Here is a 24,109-nt window from a genome sequence, read left to right on the forward strand (position 1 = left end):
TGTGGCCCTTTGGCCAAAAAGTTTGCCCACCCCTGCTCTAGAAGGATGAAAGGAAGGTTGTAGACACTGCTGGAGAGCCTGGAAGTAGAATTGGGTCCAGGGCACCAGACTCTGGAAGGACACCAAATTTCCTAAAAGGGACATGCAGCACTTGATGGACATGGTTTTGTTGGACTGGCAGGTCTGAAACAGAGAGTGGAGCTTTTAGATCTTTTAAGGACAAATAAGTTTTCCTAACTTTCTGTCCATGACCACTCCAAGATCAGGCGCTCCTAGACAGAGGTCAGAGAGCTCTTGGTCTGATCTATCACCAGACCCTTTGCCTTTAACAGGCAATTTGCACAAGTGGCTTCCTGAAATGACTGGACTCAGATGAGTCAGTCTTTCAGGTATAAAAATAGATACAGTAGAACCTCAAAGTTCCAAACACCTTGGAAATGGAGGTTGTTCATAACTCTGAACAAAATACTATAGTTTTCTTTCAAAGTTTACAACTGAACGTTGATTTATTACAGCTTTGAAACTTTACTATGCAGAAGAAAAATGCTGTTTTTAAACCATCAATTCAAATTAACGAACACAGAAACAGGTTTCCTTCCCTTGTCATATTTTTTTTTTAAACTTTCTTCCCTTTTTGAGTAGTTTACATTTAACATAGTACTGTACTGTATTTGCCTTTTTTTCCTTTTTCCCCTGCCTCTGCTGCTGCCCAATTGCGTACTTCCAGTTCCAAATGAGGTGTGTTATTGACTGGTCATTTCATAATTCTGGTGTTTGGAATTCTGAGGTTCTACTGTAGGAGATAATCTACCTGGGGGCAGCTGCAAACACAACCACAATTTTAGCTGAAGCCAACCCCAAACTGTTGTGGAAATACAGTAAAAGTACAGAAATCTCTTATGGGCAGGAGTCAATGTAAGTAAGAGTCTCTGAGATTAATAGATGCTAAAAAATCCCCTCTGACTGCTGTCCAAGTGGAGCAAAGAGATTATGTCTTTACTCTAATATTTCATGAGGACCACAAAATCTCTTTGTCTGGGAAGAGTGGAACAATGACTCTGAACTTGACCAAGTGTGAGAGTGTGTTGCAGCTAAGTTGGAGGTCTCCTGTTCTGTCAAAACTGAGAGGGAGAGAGAGAAGTAACAAGGGACGGAATTTATGCAATGGCCAGTTCAACTATAGCTGTGCCTTCACTAGAAAAATAGGTATGTTTTCTTGAGTTAACCAACTCAAGACAAAATCCTAGTGACGATAAGGCAGTTTTCATACAAGTTAAAGGTTGAGTTAAAGATCAGGGTCCTGCAGATCTATAAAGCTGTTGAAAGGGAGACAGGTACTGGAAAATGGTAACTCCCATGTACAGTCCTCGGCAACTTCCACAATGAGTGGCTCTGAAGAAAGTTCTTCTTTGGGCTGAAGGTGACCTGAGGCTATGCTAGCCTGTAGCAATGGAGAAACAGCCTGGTGTTTGATCTGCTGCCAGAGACCACTGCTGTCTGTTGGACCTAGGCTAGTGTCCTGGCAGGAGCAGAAAAAATCCACCACAGTGCACAACAGGTTTCCTCTGATCTTCAGTGATGCAGAAGAGTTGGGGAGCCAAAGGGAATGAGGGAGATAACCAAAAGTGTAGATATCCCATTTACCAGCCTGCCTGGTTTGAAGAGGAAGATCTGCCTATTGACTGTGTACCTTGTGACGCTGGCACATCAGGTACCAGCTCATGCTGAAGCCCCAGGCCAATTCATTTGTGTATTAATATAGATCAAAGTGATTGTTAAATGTATAAGAGTATTTGGTATTTAAACTTCATGAAAACTAATGGGATGTTATGTGCATTATTTTCATCTGCATCCTGTTATAATATACTAGTAAACATTTACATCATGTATACTCCTGTATCTAAATAACCCATCAAAGGAGAAAGGAGTCTTGTAGAATGCAAATGAAGAATTCTAAGAGAATAGAGCTAATTTCAAAGCAAATGGTCATTTTGAGTGATCAGAGGTCAAAGACTCAAAATGCATTCCTCACTCTGTCATCAAAGGAAAACCCCATGTGGGTAGTGACGCTGTCAGCTTGTTTTCAGTGTGAAGAAGCTACAAGTACGGACCAGGGAAAGATCCTTCAACTCTGGACTGTTTGGAAGTGCAAGTGCAACTTCTTATAGGGAAGTACAACAGATGCAAAGTAGAGTTCCCCACAGACAATCTGGTGACCCTGAAAAGACTTTTGGGAAACTGGCAGTTTATTACATCACTGCAACTATTTGGAATTACAAACTTAGGTAATAAACCTTCACTTACTTTATTACGGAGTTGGCTGCCAGTGTTGTCTTTGGTGCAAGTTCTAGAGTACCAATTGATCGGGGGGAAATGACTGGTCTCTTGGAACTGGGAGCAATCTGATGTAGTGTGATTTCTGGTTTAAGTGACCTTTTATCATAAAGTCCAGTTTGTCTGGGTGGCAAGATAGACTCTCCAGTCTAAGGGGACTGTCTATGACTCTATGGTAAGGCCGGTATAGTGATCCAGGAGTTCACATTTGTTACTGGGTTGGTGAAATCTAATTATAGAACACCATCAGTTTGTGGTGTCTGCCCTGTTTTCTGACTGTCTGTCCTGAGTTAGGTATGTCACACAGTGAGTGCCTATTATTAAAATTGCAATAGCATTCAGAGGCCCAAATCAGGAGCAGTGCCAGATTGTACGAGGCTCCATGCAAAGCAATAACTGCCCAATAATTTACTACCTAAGAAGTGTAACTGGTCATAACTGGGTCTTAGATTTATCTTGAGAATATAGCTTATTTAAAAGGACATTGATAAAAAGAATAAAGGAAAATATAAGAACCATTTGCAAATTACTCTGATATTAAATTATGTATTCCATATTTTACCTATTTTCCCTTGACATAAAAGTTGCCAAATTGTAGCTCATGGACCACCGATGGCCAAAGATGAACTACGGTGCGAGCATCTCTTCCACTTTAGATGAACTATATTTTATTAGATGACAGCTAAAAATACATTAAATAAATCCTTTCCTACTATTGCTTTTCCATGTAGCCAATTACTGGAGTTGCTTGAAATAAAAGTTATAAAAGACCTCAGACAAGAAGAGGTGATTTTACATGACTGCAAATAGTGAAGTAGATTTCCATCAGGCAATCTTTGAATTCAAATGTGATCCATACTGAAAAAAAAGTTTGACATACACTGGCTTAAATCTATGAGGAATTTTATGCCATTAAGAAGTAGTTCTCTTTTGTGAAATTTGAATAGTTAGTACACAAAATATAAAAAGTTCCTAGTTTGCCTCTAACTTTGGTTTTTAATTGTAGAATCACAGTTTGCATCATAAGCATGTTAATGACAGAAAAAAGGTAAATAATAGAAGGGGGAGATTTGGGATTAAAAAGCAACAAATGGGAGCACAAAATGAGGGGCAGATTAATATCCTCAGGACATCTTATATTCAGCGTTCAGGTCTCAATGCTTACATGAATATTGATGTAGTTAAGTAAACTTGCAGGAGGGTTTTTACATGATTGCTAGGTGGTCAAGGAATCCTAAAGTTATCTCATGGCAGCTTTTAAACAAATAGCCATTATCTATTGGTTTATCTTCTACATTTAATTATTTGACTTTTCATTTTTAGTAAAGCCCTACAAAAAGCTTTACATTGTCCCATATGTTGTCCTTATTAATCTCACAAACATTCATTTAGCCTGTGCTTTAAATGGAACTGAAACTTTTTGTTTGGTACACTGCAACAACTTACATTTGCATCTTATTATACTAAAATCAAACACTAAAGTCATCCCCCCCCCGCCCTCAACAGTTGCTGCTTTCCTTAGAAGGAGCAGAGAAACACCACCTATCCTGTTTAACCATGGCCAGCATTTGAAAAAGACTCTGATCACAATTGTACTTCTCTCATTTATCTTTCCCAGTCACCTAGAGCTTCCAGTTACCTTGCATCAAGTCAGTGTGCTCTGCCTATCAATACATTGAGTTACTGCAGTAATAGGAAACTGCTACCCTAAAAAACAGTCAAGTTACAATGAAGTAATTACTTCTGCCAGATAATTTTAAGGGAAATATTCGGCAAGAGCAAACACATAATTTCTACTATTATAATAAAATCAAATTGGTGATTGAGGATTTTTATTTTACATATGTAGTTTTGGCCATTTACAGATAAAATAGGAAATAAATTATAGCCAAATTTCTGAAACCGTATCAGGCATTCAACATATTTCAGTTATTGTACAGGTATGCTATGTACTGTCAGAGCTTATTAAAACAAAAACAAACATTTGCTATGGAAGAGATTTTTTAAAAGCTTTGAATGTTTCATGTTGCTCTTTATATTTAGTATCAGTTTACATAAAATTAATACTGTGCACAAGTTCGATGCATGAGGCTCATTAAAGTTTTATACTTTAGTCCCTTGTGTTAATGAGCCAATATACTTCAGAACAAAATGTTCAAAGCTTAGACACATATGCTGAACATGTGTGCACACACAAAGATTTTGAAAGCTGCTTAAAAATGTGCAAATGAGTAAAGCACCCGTTACGCTTGATAAATGTCAGCTGTCATGCAACGTAGCCCAATACACACTATTTTTCACAAACCGCAGCCCCAGAAAAGGCAATTTTGATTTCACCAGCTGTATGTAATACATTATACATGGTAATATCTACCCAAGGTCAAGAATTTAGAGGTTTTCAAATTTTAACTTCTAAATGGTCAAAGCTACAATGTTCGAGTCACATGCAGTAAAATGTTACTCCTGGGAGTAATCCCACTGAAGTCAATGTGACTATTCTGGAAAATAAGGGTTTACAAAAATTGGTCCTTAATTAAATATTATATCCTAAAAATATACTCTGCTACATAAAAGGACCCATTCAATTTGAAATCCAGTCAATTAAAAGACAGAAAGAAACAAATAAGAGATAAGCTAAACTTGCTCTTTATTTCCCCTGCCAATTTCTGTGGTTTTTACAGTTATATTTTCAAACACATGCACACCATGCTCTTCCCTTTTGATGAGTGGAAGGCCCCACACCATCAGTAGGGGAAATTGTGATTATTTGGAGGAAAAAATGTTAACCTGACTATTCAAAAGAGCCTAAGTAAATAAATCAAAAAATATTCTCTCTCCTCCTAGGAGATTTATTTATAGTAATCTTAGGTAAAATGTTTTTAGACGAGGCATTATGTTCTACACTTGCACAGGTAAAAATTCCCACTGTAGTAAATCACTAATTGCAAACCTCTGATTGCATCCAATGGAAGTTTAGCTAAGTAAGGCATGCTGAACAGGATCCTTAAACATTAATTTGTATACTGGTGTTTAGAAAGATCCGACTATCTCCATCAGCAGCTTTTCACTGAGAGTTATTTACAGAAATGATATAAATAAGCTATCCATATCTACAATGCACTTTAGTTTTAAAGCTGCTAATTCCTCATGCCCTCCATCCGAGACCAGATACAGTTTATGATTGTGTATGTATGAAATATGATTACTTAGCTACTATTACTGAGCCAGAAAAGGAAATGTGTTAAAAGTTTTCACTGTAACTGTCACAACAGGCAGGTTTGTTTTCCTGAAAGCTGAGTGTAAGAGGCTATTATAGTCTTTTGTGGATTTTTAATCACAGAAGATGAGTGGTAGCTAGTTTCACTTAGCAGATCAAACTCAACGTTGAAATTGGCAAAATACTTCTCATGTTAGCCAAGTCTTTTCCAAGTCCTCAATGTTTATGAATTGAGCATTTTAAGCCACTGTAACTTAATATACTTCGGTTGGGATTTTCAAAAGCATTTAGTATTGGCCTAACTCTGCTCCCACTGATTTCAGTGGGACTTTTACCACTGACTACAATGGAAGCAATTAGGTAAACAGTGAGCATTTTTGAAAATCCCATCTTTTAGGGTGCAAAATCTCTGTCATGCTTCAGAGTTTACCTGAAAAGAACATATGAAGGGCCAGCCCAGTGACTTCGCTCTGCCCTGTCAAGGACATCTTGTTTTTATTCGCTCTTGATTGTTCATTAGACTAGTTGGGAATAGAAGCACTGCAGAAGTAGTGTACTCACTGCCAAGTAAAACCAATAAAATGTCTCCTGTGGCTCTACAGCCACCTCTCTGGCAGGTATCTGTACAATGATCCATGTTAAAACCGGATTCCTGTAACTGTATAAAATTGTGTAGCCTGCCTTAAGGTATTCTGTACTCCATTTTAGGCTCTCTGTTCTGTAAAAATATTCATAACAAAATTTAAACAATGGAAATTAAGTACGGCAGCAGTAATCACCTTCTACCAATAAAACCACAATGATAACAGTTTCTAGAGGAAAAAAGTCAGACCACAGAAAAACTGAGTATGGAACTGAAATTTTTATATCTAATAGGTGCAATTCAAGTAACTTTCTCATCTCTCATGTGAAGAACTACACAGTAGTTTGAAGATTCTAAGCACTAACTTTATTGGAAACAACAGTAACAAATTTAGTAACTGGAGTTATTACTGAAGTATTTATAACAATGTAAATACCACAGCTATGTCCTTGGTTGAGTAGGTGATTACAAGTCAACTGCCAGGTTTCAGCACAATATACTAACTCACCTTCAAGATCTCCTAACCTCTGCAGAATGGGAAAGATGAAAGGAAAAAAAGTGATCTTGCACCTGTGATATTCTAGGACTTGGTCCTACACCTGTGAAAATGGCACTGATGCTGCTCTGTTAGAATTGAACTTAAGGCAGAAAGACTAGTGGAAAAATAGAAACTTAAAATAAACTAGGTTGCACACTTTGCACCTACTGTAAGCCAATCTCATTTCACACAATAGGGGCTCCTTGCATCCCTCCATTTCTCTCCTTATATGCCACCCTCCTCTCTATTTCAGGGACTTTCTGCAATTCCCCACATCCCTTCCCTCATGACAGGTGTTCTGTCTGCCCCCCATTCTCTCTTCCATGCCAGAGGCTGAGAGAGCCAACATGCTCCACTTTTCTTCCCCAAGTTCCCCATACCAGGGTCTCCTCCATTTCCTCTTTCCACCCTATACCAATGTATCCCATTCCCCCCAACGAGGGGTCTGCGTACATACCCATTCCCCCTCAAACCAGAGTTCCACATTCTCCCCCCTCTTCCCTAATTATTATTTCTTTTCTTTCTATCTGGGAGATAAGTAATTCAGAGTGTCATCATGTCATCTACTAGGAGGATGGGCAGAGAGGAGACTGGGGTATTCATGTTGGAAGGTGTTAACTGGTGTCAACTACTAGTTCTTTGATCTACAGACAATTGCAGAGGTGCTTGAAACCTTGGTTCTGCTAAACAGATGGCAGGGGCTCCGAGTGTCACCTATTTTCTCCATTGTGGTTTTCTAATTTTCCCCAAAATCTATGACGTTCTGCTCACTGATGCCTGGAACATTCCCTGAAATTTTGGAATTGACTGAATGTGACATTTAAACATTATTGCATGACGTCCAAACAGAAATGCCATCCAGTGGAGTGGAAGGCCTTGCAAGCTCAGCCAATAAACTACCAAAACTAAAATATCAAATACCATAATCACAAATGCTTAACAAACACTCCACTGTCACCAACTTAACTTACTGTGAGATAACCATTGCCAGCTAGGAGATAGCGCATTTACCTTCAAATTATAGTGTATTTCAATACATCAGTGGACATTGTAAGCAATGTTTGTCTCATTCTCCTCTATAGAAATGCCCCTTTCAAACCTTCTGCAATTAATCTAAACTAGAATACATACACTGAGAAATCTGGCACAGAATTTCAAGAGTTTTTGGTGCAACATTTTTAGTACTATTTTTTAAAAGATATGAAAGTAGAAAATAATTTGTAGAACATATTACCATTTCATACTTCATAATGCTGTACACATCATCCTACCAATAACTCAGAATAGGGGACAGCTACCTTGAAAGTGAAGAGTAACTAAATATCTCCACATATTCCTTCTTCATATGCCTAAGAAAACTTCTAAAATAGGGGTAAGTAGGAACTGCAAGAATCGTAAGAAATTCTACAGAACACACACACACAAGATAGAATGTCACAGTATAAACTAAACATACAAGTAGCATTCACTGGGAAAAATAAGCTGTGGAGTTGAGAGGTAGAATAGTTAAGGCAGTTTAGTTATAACAATCTGACTCTGAAGCCTTTAAGAGTTACAAGAAGATGTAATGTTACAGTGGAGAATTTTGCAATTTTTTTTTCTTGTTCTTCAACAGCCGTTCTCATTTTCCCTTTAACCTAAAAATGCTTAGAAAAGTGGCTTGATATCTTTTCTATAAAATGGGATTTGTGTTTTTGTCTTTTAACAGTCATAAAAGGAGCACAATTGACAAAAATGCTTTAGTTCTTTCTAAGAGTAAAGCATTAAAGCAGAGTATCTCTCTGGTCTTTTAAATGTCAGCCCCAATCTCAAAGAGATGCAATTTGAAAAACAATGTTTGTTTAAACCATCTTTCAACCCCAAAAGCAGCATTAAGTTTTTGGCTTTGGACATGTCGACACAAAAATGCTTTGCCGGTATTGCAATACCGGCAGAGCTCCCTGGTGTAGACACAGCATAAGCTGACAGAAGGACTTGCCAGCATAACTAAATCATCTCCCCAAATTACATTACAAGGCATAGTTGTGTCTAAACCAGGGGTTTTGAAGTATAATTCTATTAGCTAGAGGGCATAATTTTTTCACACTCCTAGCTGACACAGGCCAGCAAAACTTGGTAGTGCATACTAAGCCTTTATCTCACCCCTCCATCCTAACAAACTGACTTTGCCTTATACAATTGGTCCAATATGACAACGTCATTCCTGTTTCCAATTTAAAATGCTAACCTAAAGTTTGGTGACTGAAAAATTCCACGGTCAGATTTAAAGCAGCAGTTCTGTATTATGTAGAAGGGTGGGATGATTTTTAATTTGTTCTGTATTTCTGTGAGAAAAGTTTATGTGCCTGTAATTTGGGGTATATGGGCTGAACTGAAAGTATACAGTTGACTGGCATCAGTGTAAAGCAGGCAAAAATCATAATATAGCATAGCCTCTTAGGATACTGTTCTTCCAACAGCAGAAACAGAACTTTCTGCCAAGTGATTTATTCTTATAGAAAGACAGAGGTACACACTGAGATTCAGGGACAAACCTTGTCATGGAATGTTACAAAAGAGCATTTCAGAGGAGACAATTCAGCAGTTAAATCAGTCAAACTTCAGGCTATTTATCTAATTTCTTGCAGTTATGATTTCAAGGCACATGGGGAAAATGTTATGTGCAGAGTTAACTTTACTCAGTGAAAAGTAGTGTAGACCCAATGGCTCTTGCAAAAAAGCAAGTCCTCAGCTCTCTGGAATTAAAGAGTTAAATTCCAAGAACTGTGAATGAGATCATGGCCTTGGAGTCTGAAAAGACAAGAATGCTGGAATTTTGCAATGAGCACAGAATAGTTATTTTTACTGCCATAGGAATAGCAAAATTTTCCAAGTGCTTTAAAATTCGGAGGCCCCTGCCTGAGACACTATCATAAACCTTTTATTAGGTCTACCAGTCCCCAAAACAGAAAATCCCTTCAGAAATAACAAGCCCCAAGACAACAGATAGAGAAATATTCTATACATTTTAACACATTTCATTAAGTTTCCCATAGGCAAAGTCCCTAACTTCCTGTAGTTTTGCAGCCATGCAGACTATGTTGAAAGTTAATAATGAAGAATTGCAACTTTCGGTATTTTGCTTTTGGAAACATATGAAGTGGCCTTTCTGATCCAAAAGAGCCACAATAAATGGTTAACGTGAAGCCCATGACAGAGCAGAAAAAGAGAAGTGTTATTTCATTTAAACAATGATGCTGCTGCTGCCATGAGCTCTTTAGAATTCAGATGTGTTTGTCACAGGAACACAGAAATTGCCATTCTAGAGGCCCATCTTGTCCAATACCAGAGGGAGGTGCAAAAACCATAGTATACAAATTATAGAATAATCTGCTGAAGGAAAGTTTCTTTCTAGCTGTTCCAAATGAGCTAATGACTAGTTTATGCCCTACTTATAAAGGTTTATATCTAGGGCTGTCAAGCGATTAAAAAAATTAATCGTGAGCAATCGCGCTGTTAAATCATAATAGAATACCATTTAAATATTTTTGTATGTCTTCTACATTTTCAAATATATTGATTTCAATTACAACACAGAATAAAAAAGGGTACAGTGCTCACTTTATATTTTTTACAAATATTTGCACTGCAAAAAAACAAAAGAAATAGTATTTTTCAATTCTCCTAATACAACTACTGCAGTGCAATCTCATTATGAAAGTTGAACTTACAAACGTAGAATTATGTACAAAAAAACTGCATTCAAAACCAAAAGAATGTAAAACTTTAGAGCCTACAAGTCCACTCAGTCCTACTTCTTGTTCAGCTAATCGCTCAAAGTTTCATTTACATTTGAAGGAAATAATGCTGCCCACTTCTTGTTTACAATGATTCTTGAAAGTGAGAACAGGCGTTCTCATGGTACTGCTGTAGCCGGTGTTGCAAGATATTTATGTGCCAGATGTGATAAAGATTCATATGTCCCTTTATGCTTCAACCACCGTTCCAGAGGACATGCACCATGCTAATGACAGGTTCTGCTTGATAACAATCCAAAGCAGTGCGGACCGATTTATGTTCATTTTTATCATCTGAGTCAGATGCCACTTGCAAAAGGTTGATTTTCTTTTTTGGTGGTTTGGGTTCTCTACCTTCCGCATCGGAGTGTTGCTCTTTTAAGACTTTTGAAAGCATGCTGCACACCTCATCCCTCTCAGATTTTGGAAGGCACTTCAGATTCTAAAACCTTGGTTCGACTGCTGTAGCTATCTTTAGAAATCTCACATAGGTATCTTCTTTGAGTTTTGTCAAATCTGCAGTGAAAGTGTTCTTAAAACGAACAACATGTGCTGGGTCATCAGCCAAAACTGCTATAACATGAAATATATGGCAGAATATGGGTAAAACAGAGCAGGTGACATAGAATTCTCCCCCAAAGAGTTCAGTCACTAAGTAATTAATGCATTATTTTTTTTAACAAGCATCATCATCAGCATGGAAGCATGTCCTCTGGAATGGTGGCGGAAGCATGAAGGGGCATATGAATAATTGGCTTTGAAAATATCTTGTAATACGGGCTACAAAAGTCCCATGCGAACACCTGTTCTCACTTTCTGGTGACACTGTAAATAAGAAGCAGGCAGCATTATCTCCCATAAATGTAAACAAAACTTTGAGCAATTGGCTGAACAAGAAATAGGACTGAGCGGACTTGTAAGCTCTAAAGCAGTGGTCCTCAACTGATTACATATTGTGGGCCACATATGCAGCCCATAGTGTGTTACCTGTGCCGCAGGGGCCAGGTGGCAGGACAGCAACAGCCCCGACCCTTGCTGCGCAGGGCAGCTGGCGCCCGCCCAGGACCAGGACCTCATTGGTCGGCCAGCTGGCTGCCCCGGACCCCGGCATGCAGCTGTCTGCCCTGACCCTGGACCTCGTGGGGCCAGCCCAATGCCCTGGACCCAGGAGCTTGCAAGGGGTCTGAGGCAGCCGGCTGGCTCTGAACCCTGGAGCTTGTGGGCCTGGGCGGCTACCCAAATCCCTACCACGTGGGACGGGCTGGTGGACCCGGACCTCTGACCCTGTGGGGCCCCGCCGTCCCGAACCCAGACTCCCTCCGTGGCGTGGCAGCCAGACCGCACCCCTCCGCACTGGACAGCTGAGAACCTGGGACCCCACGTTTAGCACACACCTGAAGTGGGCTGCAGCTGTGTGCTGATTGGGCCGCATGCAGCCCATAAGTTGAGAACTGCTGTGCAAAACTTTTACCTTGTTTTGGTTTTGAGTTAAATTGTGTAACAACAAAAATCTACATTTGTAAATTGCACTTTCACAATAAAGAGATCACACTACAGTACTTGTATACGGTGAACTGAAAAATACTATTTCTTTTGTTTATCACTCTTACAGTGCAAATATTTGTAATAAAAAATAATATAAAGTGAGCACTGTACACTTTGTATTCTGTCTTGTAACTGAAATCAATATATTTGAAAATGTAGAAAAACATCCAAAAATATTTTATAAATCTCAATTGGTATTCTACTGTTTAACAGTGCGATTAAAACTGTAATTAATTGTGATTAATTTTTGTTAATCACATGAGTTAACTGCAATTAATCGACATCCTATTTATATCCCTTAAACATTTACCTATCTAGCATAACTGCAGGTGCTTCCATAGCCATATAAATGAATAATTTTTTTAATCCTGCTAAGTTCTTGACCTCAAAATCTTGTAGCAGTAAGTTCCACATGTTAATAATGCATTGTATAAAAGTATTTTCTTTGATCAGTTTCAAATTTGTTGCCTTTAAATCTAAAGAAGTGTACCTTTAATTCCTGTACTACAAGAAAGGGTACCTAGCAGCATCTATTTGTTATTCTGACTACTTTTATCACGTCCTTTTACAAAACAACATCTCTCTAAACTGAACAGTCCCAGTATTTTTACTCTCTTCTCATAAGCCCCTCTCTGACTATTATGGTACTCTTAAGATGGCTCCGAAGTGAGTCTTGGGATTATAAAGTTTTCTCACTTTTGACTTGAGGGTCCTTTTACACTAAACTAGATTCTTCATGGTTTTGAAATCCCCAATTTTGGATTCATAGGACTTTAAGGCCAGAAGGGACCATTCTGATCTAGTCTGATCTCCTGCATATCACAGGCCAGAGAACCTCACCCATCCACTCCTGTAATAGACCCATAAACTCTGGCTGATTTATTCAAGTCCTCAAATCCCGATTTACAGATGTCAAGATATAGAAAATCCACCATTTACTTTAGCTCAAATGAGCAAGTGACCCATACTGCAGAGGAAAGCCCAAAAACCACAGTGCCTCTGCCAATCTGACCTGTGGGAAAATTTCTTCCCGATTGCAAGTATGGTGATCACTAAGACGCACCAGCCACACACCTTTATAAGTGCTGGATCTAGGGATTCTGCCGCACCCACCGGCTTGAAGTCGTTTCCATCATATAGAGGGTTTACAGTTTGGTTCAATGGCTCTCAGCACCCACATGATATAATTTGTTCCAGCACCCCTGGACACCTGGGAAAGAATTCTCTGTAGTACCTCAGAGCCCTCACTGCCTAGTGTCCCATCTTCTATTGTGTGTCACAACAACACAGTGACCCAATTAACATAATAAGATCCAATGTTGACATTAAATGTGCTAGAAAAGCAAGATGGAAAGATGGGGGATTTAAAACAGAGGCTGACTGCACCTTCCCTGCCTTTTCAGTACTTGCCAATGAGGCAAAAGAGGGTTAATCACTACTAAACAAGACAACTTTCTCTCTCAGCACTAATTTTTTTTCATGACTTTCATTTGACATTAAGTCATGAAAGAACTTTCTCAGTTTCAGATGTTGCACAGCTTTTTCCTAACAATGTTATAATTTAAGGCCAGAATCTAAACTGGCATAAATTCTTGGAAAAAGACTACAGTGTTTGAAATAAATTAGATAAACCTTGAGTATGGGAGGCAAAGAAGAAATGTCACTACATTTGTCTTTTGAAATTTTTACCTAGTCTCTACATGTCTGCAAATATATTTTTTAAAATATTCATTCAGAATATCCAAAATCCTTTAACAGACAAGAGTAGTAAGAAAAATTATCTGTGTTTATCTGAACATTTCCTTTCTATGGGTAACAAGCTACATAGATCTGTTACAATGGGCACTTCATCCTGCTTGCAGGTTTGGTATAGACTCAGATCTGTCAGTCACCAGCAGCAGGGGAGTAACCCTTCTTCTGAAGTCCGTCTGTCTTGTCCCTTCTTTCCCACTCTCCCCACATTGAGACAACTTTCACAGCAAGGAAAACTCAATTCTACTTTCCTACGTTACAGATTGTGTTAAATCTACTTTGAGGAAAAAACAACAATTTCACCTACTGCAGAACATGGGAAATTCCCCATAAAAACACAACAGACCCAAATATTTGGGTGTTAATTTTCACCTCCATTCTAGATAATCCATTTGTCTCCAGGATGAGCCAGATCTGTAGATCTTATTACTTGAAGAAAATAAATTTTCAGGTAAGCATGGATAATTTTTTCCTATTCTTCATTGTTCTATGGTCCACAGATCTGTTGCAATTGGATTTTCACAGCAGAGGGATTTTCCAGGATGGTAATCAGGATCATCCTTTAAATATGGATATCCAAAACAGGATACATTATGTATCCTTCAACTTCCCCTGGGCACTAAGACATGCAGAAAATTTCTGCCCAAAAATGACTTTGGCTAAAGACTGGATAACTGACAGGTAGAATATTAGTGAATTTATCTTTTGATGACCATGTGGCTGCCTAGTAGATCTCAATATGAAAGATACAAGTTCTCTGCCTTCTCCTAAGAAAAAGCTCTGTGTACACTCAAAAGCTTGGGTCTGTCACCAACAGAAATTGGTCCAATAAGAGATATGACCTTACTCACCTTGTTTCTCTAATGCTCCTAAGGACTGGGCTTTGACACTTAACAGAAAGAAAAATTTTTCTTGAATTTACTTCGGGAATGTATGCTATGACAGATGTAAGGACTATTTGTTTGAGTTAGAAGTACAAAACTGGATCTCCTCTGAGACAGTTCAACTTCAAATTTTATCTGATTGAAGATAGTAGCTACCGTGAGGTATGCTTTACAGGATACAAGGCAAAATGACATCTGCAGCTGTTCAATCTGGATAGTGCTGAACCAAAATTAGGTGCCAAGAGGTCTCTTACTACCTGCTTGTTCTTCCACATCTGGGCCGCTGTCCCTCTCATCAGTCCATGGCCAGTTGCTGGAGGGAAGAGGAGATGCTTGCGAGACATGGCAGCCTGCAACAGAAGCTGGGTATAACCAACTGGTCATTAAGACATGGTGACCTTCAGTGGCAGCTAGGAATGACAACCCAATAGGGCATGATGACCCGAAGTGGCATCTAACAATCACAATCTGATATTTCCCATGTCTTTTAGATGGGGGCAGGAGATCCCCAACCACTCTATTACCTGCAATTCCCAGGGAGAATGATGGGAGATTTACAGATATAGCTTGTGCAGGGCAGCCATAGACGTCCTAATCATAGTTCCACAGTACTCAGTATTCTGCCTGGAATACAAGCCTCCAGGATGTTTCTTTGTTATTTTGTTGTTTCTTCTTCTCCTCCTCCTTTATGCTGCTTTTCCTGGTGAGGATCATGGCAGCAGCATGGAGAGTAGGGAAGACCAGACCTCCCTTTCCTCCCGCAACAGGTTCAAGCTCCTCCTGAGGGATTCCCAAATGTTCCCAGGCCAGCCAGGAGATATAATCCCTCCAGCACAGAATTTTGTTTCTAATATATAAAATTAAAAATATACACTTTATATTTTGATGCCCTAACTCCTGATTTGGTCAGCTGGTCTTCCTCCTCTAAAGAGGAAGAATTCCCTTTGGCGTGTGTGCACACTTTGGAGAATCACCACATCTGGGGCTTGGCCTCTTCTGTACTGATCTGCTGAATTCCACGAGGTGAGCAGGTGAAAATGAGCTAATTTTATTTATTTATTTCCCCTTTGGGAATTTGTCTGCAAAATACTACTTTAGAGGGGGAAGTGAAACAGGGCTTGGGTTCAAGGATGGACTCCTCAAAATCTCTACCCCTCTCTAGCTGGCCCATGTTTACCTGATGCTGTAGCTCTGTCTCACCCTTGGAAGTCCCACCTTGGGACATCAATAATGAACCTGGGAGGCCTGTTATAGAAGTGGCAGGAGAGGAAAGGAGCGAGGCTAGAAAGCCCCTTACCACAATATCTGCTGTTGATGGTATCTATTTTGTGCAGTACTCTCCATCCACAGCCTGAGGGGTGGCAGAGGGAAGAAAGACAGATATGCTCTGCAATCAGGAACTCAGCCTCTTAGTGTAGGCTCTAGGGAGTCAGGCATGATCTTGCATCTGGCATACTATCCTTCTACCATTGTCCCCTCATGAACAGGGGTGGAGTGTACTGCTTGCCCCGGAGACATTTTCCAATTCTGCCTGCCTCCTTTCTGACTGGTGAGGGTAGAGGCGAGTGCTCCCTGCCCAGACTGGTCTATATGAAGGGCGGGAACTGCATTTTCCCCACAGAGTCCACTAGCTCTTGAATTAGATACTTCATAAGGGGGTAAAGTAGTAGATGCAAAAAATCTTTCTTTTACCGCTGGCTTTTCCAAGCCCAGCTCTCTTCTTGAAGCCTACAATGGCAACAGCTGGTGAAAACACCTCAGAAGATGGAATTGAGGTGACGATCTCTCCAGAAGACAAGTGCAGCCATGAGAAAATGCTGGGAATTAGGTGGATTGTTGTGCCAAAACGTTAGAGACAAATTTCAAATAAAGTTTGGAATTTCCTTCAGAAAGCTCTGCAGCAGGGACAGTTGGATGAGCCAGTAGCTGCTGTGCAAGCTGAAAAAAGTGGAGGGAACTCCAGGGAGGGTGCATTCTCCTGCTGCCAATGACTGACAGGCATGGATCTGTCCCCAACTGCAACCAGACTACGGACCCATTGTAACAAATCTCTGGGCCTCAGCGTGATGGAGAAAGTATTTGTAAATAGTTTCTTCAGTTTATATGTAAAACCCTGCATGCTACTATTTTAAGGTTAGAGACTGCACTAACACTAAACACATGCTACTGTTTAATAAAGTAAAGTAAAAGAAAAAAGTCTAAAAGTTGAGTTTTTACACAAACTATTAATGATGGGCATCTTTAAGTTCAACTATTTTCAAGTGGTTATATGCTTCTCATTAGCAGCAGTATTTGCAACTCCAAGTGTTTAAAAAAAACAAAAACCCCAACAGGAATCAGGTCCCAAAAAAATAATAAAATCTCATGATTTCTAAGACTCATACATTTTGGGAATTTTTGTACTTGAGCCTTTAGTACTCACATTTTCATGTCTTTCTTCACTCCCACAAGGGCCAGAAACTCGCTTTTTTTTTTTAAAAAGAAAAAAAATGAAAAACAGATTCTCACATAGTCACAGATTACAAGTGTTGGGAGGTTCAGAAAAGTAATAGGAGCCTGAAACAAAGTTGCAAGATTTAGCAGAACTGAAGTTGCTACTGCAGCTTTAAGTTTTAGCAATATCTAAGTATTCTCCTATCTTATTGTTGGTACACTGCAATATTTCTAAAGATTATCTCTTTTCCTGAAATTTTCACTACCATTTGATATACATTTTCTTAAAAGCTAGAACACAAAATGTTAGACTAATGCTGAAAATAGAAGTTTATAGCTTCTTTGAAAAGAAATCGTTCAGATGAAGTCCCCCAAGAGTTAAAGTTACCCAAATGACAAACAAATATTGTTTGCAGTATTGTTGTACCTGTATTGGTTGCAAGACATTAGACAGACAAGGTGGGTCAGATAATGTATTTTATTGGACCAACTTCTGCTGGTAAAAGAGACAAGCTTTTGAACTTACTCAGATCTTCTTGAGGTGTGGGAAAGGTACTCACAGTGTCACAGCTAATTACAACAAGGTGGAACAGATTGTAAGAAACCATAACTACTTATGTTAAATAATCTGTTCCCCCTTGTATTTATGTGACACAATGAGTACCTTTCCCAGACCAGAAGAAGAGCTCTGGGTAAGCTCCAAGCTTGTCTTTTTCACCAACAGAAGTTAGTCCAATAAAAGATATTACCTCACTCACCTTGACTCTCTAAACTTAAATATGTATTGTATGAGCAAGGATGCAGACACAAAGCATATGAGGAAAACATTTTACAATATCTGAAATTACACTCTTCATGCGTTTCTTAAATGCTGCTGTTCAATTATAAAAAAAGCTTTTGCTCATTTAAATCATTGTCATGATCTTAAGCACCATATATCCTTTTAATAAGAGAAAGGTATTTACTCCATTTATTCTGCTTGAAACTTTAATTATCTCTAATAGTGACAAAAACATTGTGGCACTGATTTGTGGATAAAAGTTTATTTCTTCAGAGTTGTTAGTAGCTGGCTTGTGTGTAGAATTCTACACAATTTCAATCTGTTTCCCTTATTAAAAACTTGCATGGGATTACCCAGAGTCTTTCTTTTACATACAAGGCCCTGATGTGTGGTATGATTTGTGTACAAACCAGAGAAAAATCTTATGAACAATGAAAATAGCCAACACACATACAAGCATGGAACAAAGAATCAAGTGAAAAAAATAATCAAACTATATAATAGCTGCTCTGCTTGGGAACACTGACTGGAACAGAGAGGCCACTGAATATCATTATGAATGTGTTTTTCTAGAGCTACTGCAAGGGGAATTGCACACAAGAGGGGGCAGGGACTCTGCTATTAATCATATTATATTCATTGTTCCTTTGATGCTGCTGGCAATGCTTCAGGGGACTCCCTGCTCAATTCCCAGATAAAACTGTAGAGAGGAAACAAGAGTCTTTGAAGCAGAGATCTGTACCCACAAACCTTCACAATGTTACTCCACCATGCCAGCCCTGGAGAACTACTGATTGTTGAACACATTTCTGACACATTTAGAGCTGCTTATTAAGCCCATGTTAAAAATCCTTTTCATACTAATATTCTGCTGGGGTTTATTTAATAAAGTTATTTTATTACATAATATACTCTATTTTAAATCTCAGACAGAAAAGTGTTCTGATTATCTTATTAGCCTGCTCTTGAGAACGTGATCATCCAGTAGTTAGGTTTCAAGTTTTGAATTTGTGTTTCCTTTCGGCAGGCAAGAATTGTGAATGCCATCTTTAACTATACAATTTACTAAATCTTTGATTTTAAAGTAACATCTAAGAATGTTCAGTAAACCATGCCTCTCAATTAGAATATTGAGCCAAACACCTCCAGCGCAGGGGGCGGGGAGAGAGAAGAGGAGATATCAGCTGATGCACTGTCAGGGTGAGCAAAAATAGTTTAAAGGAAAAAAAAAAAAAGTCTGTACCAAGAATGCCAATCTTTATTTTGCATTAAAGAAAGTAATGCTGATAGTTCTAGTTTACCTCATGGCATCACCTAAACTCCCACTGTAAGAGCATGTCATCAAATGCAGTTAGCCTGTAAGACCATGGAACAAAGGTGAATTTTTAAAGAACATCAAAGTTAAAGTCCTGATTTTCCTCCCACTTAACACCAATGTAAATCCCTTGAAGACAGAGTTACACCAGTGTAAAATCTGTGAGAGATGAGAATCATGCCCTAAATTCACTCCACTAATGTAACCAGCAACCAGTTCACAAACTAGATTGTGGCTGTCATTGTGCACCACCTGCAAATCGCAGAAGAACCAGATTGAACTGGGATCACTTTATTTCCATACTCAAACACACAGAGATGGGTTCAAAATTTATATTCCTCCTCCCTCTAAGAAGAAACAGAGACAAAAATAAGATAATTACAGTTGTGGGTCTCAGCTAGTTGGAATGCAGTTAGAAACACCACAACCTTGTGAATGGAGAAAATAAATTCTATTTATTATTAAGTGCATCTCTGGAAGGCTTTTCATACAGACAACAGAAGCCACTTCAATCTTTGAAAAAAAAAAAACTTTATTATTAGTTTAGTTCCTAAAACAAAGAAATAAAACATTTTAGCATGCCAGCATCCAACTGATGACTCATCCTTGGAGTCGTGTCCCTGTTTCTAATTAATAGCAGTAGTCAGCCTTCATTTGGACTTTTTACATACAAAGGAATATCTTTTTTTTTTTGGGAGGGGGGGGGAGAAGAGCACAATTCCTACTTGTTTACAGAACAAAAAAAATTAAAAACAGTTGGTGTTGCTAAGAAAAAAAAAATTCAACTTTGCCGTTACTGGAACATGCAAACTACTTGCTTGTGCTTGTTCTCCTTCTCTCCCTCCTCCCCCTCTCTTGGAATGGCTGCACGCAGCACTGCACGATCACATAGAATAAAGACAGGACAGGAAAAAACCTCTGGTCTCTGCAAGTGGTAGGCGTTCCACAAGAACTGCTACAGGGTCAAAAGTTTACAGTGGTTTCAATTTCACCTTTTAGCAGCCAATCAGAAAACAGAGGTTCCAGACAGCTCCTCAGGCTGCAAATGAAAGTTAACTCGTTGAGTACCAGATTTCTATCCATACACTAACTTTTTAAATTAAAAAAATCCTAGATAACAGTCACATTCCCCACCCATCAGAACTTTGAATTTTTTTTAAATCTTCATCTATATTTGTTATTTTATATTTACTTAAATCAAACAAGCTGAGTGCAATCTTGTTTTTTCCTGTCTTCCCCTTCCTGTCTTCCCCTTCAAAGATTTCCTTTGCAATATTTTATAGGTGTTTATCACTCTTTTTAGCATGAAAATAAAACAGAAAAACAACTTTTCTGATGAAGATGAAGAGCATCTTTTATACGAACTGTACCACAAAATGCTTCACAGCGTTAAAACGATAACAGCAGAAGTAGAGAGCAATTACAAGGCATAAACAGGGGGAAAGAGCTGTTTTCTAATTTCAGCTGAAAGCAGAATCAATGAGCTGGAGAGATACAAGAAGGAAATTCAAAGTGGCAGCAGTTGCAGAGGAGAAACTTCAATCAACAGTGTTGTATAAAGGGACAGACGAGAGGTTTTTAAGACAAGAGGGCAGAGAGAGATTCTCCCAAAAGGAGCAGTCCAGAGGTAGACATGGTTAAGATGGTTTTAAACCACTTCTATGCCACCTGGATTCTTGTCCAGCAAGGAAACCCCTGGCACATATGAGAGCACCCCTATGGGCTGCTCTAATTTACAGCAGGCTTACTCGGGCTGTCTATAAGTTGTGTTGCAGCCCAGAATCTTTGTACCACTCACCCCTGCAGAAAGTGCTATTAATTACCCTACAGCAATTGTGGTTCATCGAGATATGACAGTCAGTGTGGACAGCAGCGTAGTTCACAGGCACCTTATCCAAGGTAGATCAGATTTTTTTGAATAGCAGGATCCATTGGGACTAAACATGCACCCTATGCCTGCTCATGTTCTTGTGCATGGGCATAAAGGGCAGAGTGGCTGTGACCCTCCCTCAATTCCCTCACAATTCAAAGCCCATGGTAGCTGAGGATTCTAAAAAGCTGGGACAGAGGGTGGGCTAAGAAATCCACATGCATCAACGATCCCTTGAGGTCGAGTATGATCTCTTTCACAGGTTTTATTTTTCATGAGTCCTTTGGTGACTGAGAATACCGATCCATGAGCTACAGGCTTGTTGGCAGACGTTGCAGGTGGTGTTAGAAGATAGGGTTGAGCCACGATTGCTGCGTGACATTTGTCTTTCCTATCTTTTCTGGCTTTTTTCTGAGACCAGAACAAGACAAAGAACCACACTAACAACATCTCAAAGAATCAGTTACTGTAGTAGGGTATGCAACCATTCTTTCTTCTTTGTGTATATGTCAGTGCGGGTCCCACAACAAGTGACAGGCAAGCGGTATGCCCCCAGGATGGTCAGAATAAGAACTTTAAGCTGCAATTGACAGCGATTGTAGTAATGCGCTCGTGAACTTGGCATCTGACCTAGCAACTAAATCCAAGGCATGGTATTTGACAAAGGTCAGTAGGTCACTCCACATTGCCGTCTTATAGATCTCCAATACCGGCACATTGCTGAAGCAAGCAGATGCTGCTGATTGTGCTCTGGTGGAGTAAGACTTGATGTTCAGTGTGAGAGGTACACCAAGCAGCTGATTACATAATGAGATACTCCATGTTATTGATTTGGATATCCTCTGTGAAGAGATGGTTTGACCTTTACAACATCTATTACAATAAACAAAGGGGGGTGATAGTTCAAATGGTTTGGTCCTGTCAATATAATAAAGCACGTCCTGGAAACATCAAGTATGCATAAAGTTTATTTTCTCCCAGTGTTGAGTGTGGTTCTGGAAAGATGACAAGTAGGTTGATTAACTGGTTTATACAGAAATCTGAGACCACCTTAGGAATGAACTTCGGGTGAGATGTCAGTACAACCATTTCTGTATGGAATGTTGGATAGGGGGCTTCAACCATAAATACTGGCAGCTGATTCTCCTGGATTAAGTAATAGCTACCAGGAAGACTGACTTCAGAGTCAGGTGATGTAAGGAACATTCAGAGAGCAGCATCAATGAAGGTTCAAGGAAGGTACAGGTTCCCTGACCAGTGGATAAGCCTGGATAAGTGCAAGAGGTCCTTGTGAAACTTCAGCCGTGGGGAGAAAAAAGACCAGGTATTGTTGTACAGGCAGGTGGCAAGCTACAATTGTCAATAATTTACAATTTAATACAGCAAAATGTAAGTCTGGGCTGTTTCAGAGAGTTGACAACCATCTATGTTGAGGATTAGACTGGGTCCAGACCATGCTGGGCTGCCTATATATTTAGAACCTCTTCCATTAGGTAATTATGGATGTCTGGTAGATATTTTCCTAAACTTATCCAAAATTTCCTGGATCTGTAGGGAGTAGTCTATCTGTGGTATTTAACCAGCCAACAGTCATGCCATCAGGTGCAGCAACTCTGGGTATGGATGAAATATCTGGCCATGGTGCTATGAGATCAGGTCCAGATGGTCAAGGAGCTAGCTAGGAGGCTGAACAGACATTTGTAATAGATCTGTCAGCCAAAAGTCCCTCAGCCAATAAGGGACAACAAGAATGACCACCACTTAGTCTCCCCTGATCTTTGAGATGCCCTGGAAATCAGGGCAAATCAGTAGAAAGCCATAGACCAGCCTCTGTTCCTCTGTAGGAGGAAGGTATCAGATCAAGATTTATTCTGGGTTCAGTCTTCTGGAGTAAAAATTCTGACACAGAGCGTTATCCTTGGTGGCAAACACATCTACTGGAAGAATATCGAAAGGTGGAACATCTATCCCATGACCATTCTTCGTTGGTCAGAGATTGCTTGAGAAGTATGCCTAGCTACGTCTGACTCCCTGGAAGTTAAGAACCTTCAGGGACACGACACTCTGATGGCACCAACTCCAGCACTTAAGCGCCTTTAGAAATGAAGAGTGGGTGCCTCCTTGTTTGTTTACGTAGTGTACAGCTGTCATGCTGTCTGTGAAGATTTGCACTAGTGAATTCCAGAGAACAGAGTGGAACATCAAACTGGTCAGTCTGTTAGCTCTGAGCTCCAAGACATCCATATGTAACTCCATATCATCTGAACGCCAGGTCCCTTGAATCTGTAGGCTGTACAAGTGAGCTTCTCAATCTGTCCCTGATGCATTCATAATCAGTCCCATAATCAGTCCAATCCATAATCAGTTCTTCAGAACAAGGAAATATTGGTAAAAGACATCTCTTCCCTGTAGGGATCCAGTGAACTCAGGGTGGCCCTGGTGTCCTTTAAGGAGTGGAATATTTCATCAGTTATTTTCCTGAAGAGATCCCTCACCTTGAGCAGAAGGTTTTGTATGGTGTCCTGGACCTCTTCTATATTGCTGTCAACCAGGAGGCCTGTCTGATGGTCACAGCCATGGCCATCAACCTTGCAGCTATGTCAGATGCTTACGCTGTTCTAAGCTTAAGCTGTTCTAGCCACCATCTGGCCTATTCTCATGATCTCCTTTAATTCCTCCCTAGCATCCTGTGGCACTTTTGCCAGAAAGGGAGTTACCTTCTTCCATGTCAGGAAATTATAATTTGGCAACCAATGCCTGGTAGTTTGCCAAATGGAGTTTCAGTGATGCAGACAAATAAGACTTGTGCCTGAACAGGGCTAGTCCGGTAGGGTTCCTTGGGTGTGCCTTTTTATTTTTTTTGGGTGTAGGCTGGATGGGTAGCTAAGGTTTGCCAGAGCTCCTTGGATGGTTTCCATGTGCCTTTTTTATGGGAAATGTAATTCCGACTGGCGCTGATGTGGTCAGGATGTCAAAGAGTTTGTGTGACCATCATTTTGATATCCTGGGTTTCCACTATGTGAGCTAGGAAAGCCTGGAAAGCCTTAAGGTCACCAACTGTTGGGGCAGAGGCTGGTGTGA

At 39.7% G+C, this 24,109-nt stretch overlaps 1 protein-coding gene across 11 annotated transcripts in view; it reads right to left on the bottom strand.

The window, feature by feature from the left end:
* The window catches only part of NCOA3 (nuclear receptor coactivator 3), a 166,089-nt gene that overhangs the window by 87,002 nt on the left and 54,978 nt on the right, over positions 1–24,109 (bottom strand). For 2 of the 11 annotated variants that reach the window (XM_037916005.2, XM_043526685.1), the window contains exon 4: positions 14,887–14,979. The exons of the other annotated variants lie outside the window; for them this stretch is intronic. The gene's annotated coding sequence lies outside the window, so the exon portion shown is untranslated. The remainder of the gene's footprint in view (positions 1–14,886; positions 14,980–24,109) is intronic. 11 annotated transcript variants of the gene reach the window in all.

This window comes from Chelonia mydas, chromosome 13 (genome assembly GCF_015237465.2).
Source record: "Chelonia mydas isolate rCheMyd1 chromosome 13, rCheMyd1.pri.v2, whole genome shotgun sequence".
Lineage (NCBI taxonomy): Eukaryota > Metazoa > Chordata > Testudines > Cheloniidae > Chelonia > Chelonia mydas.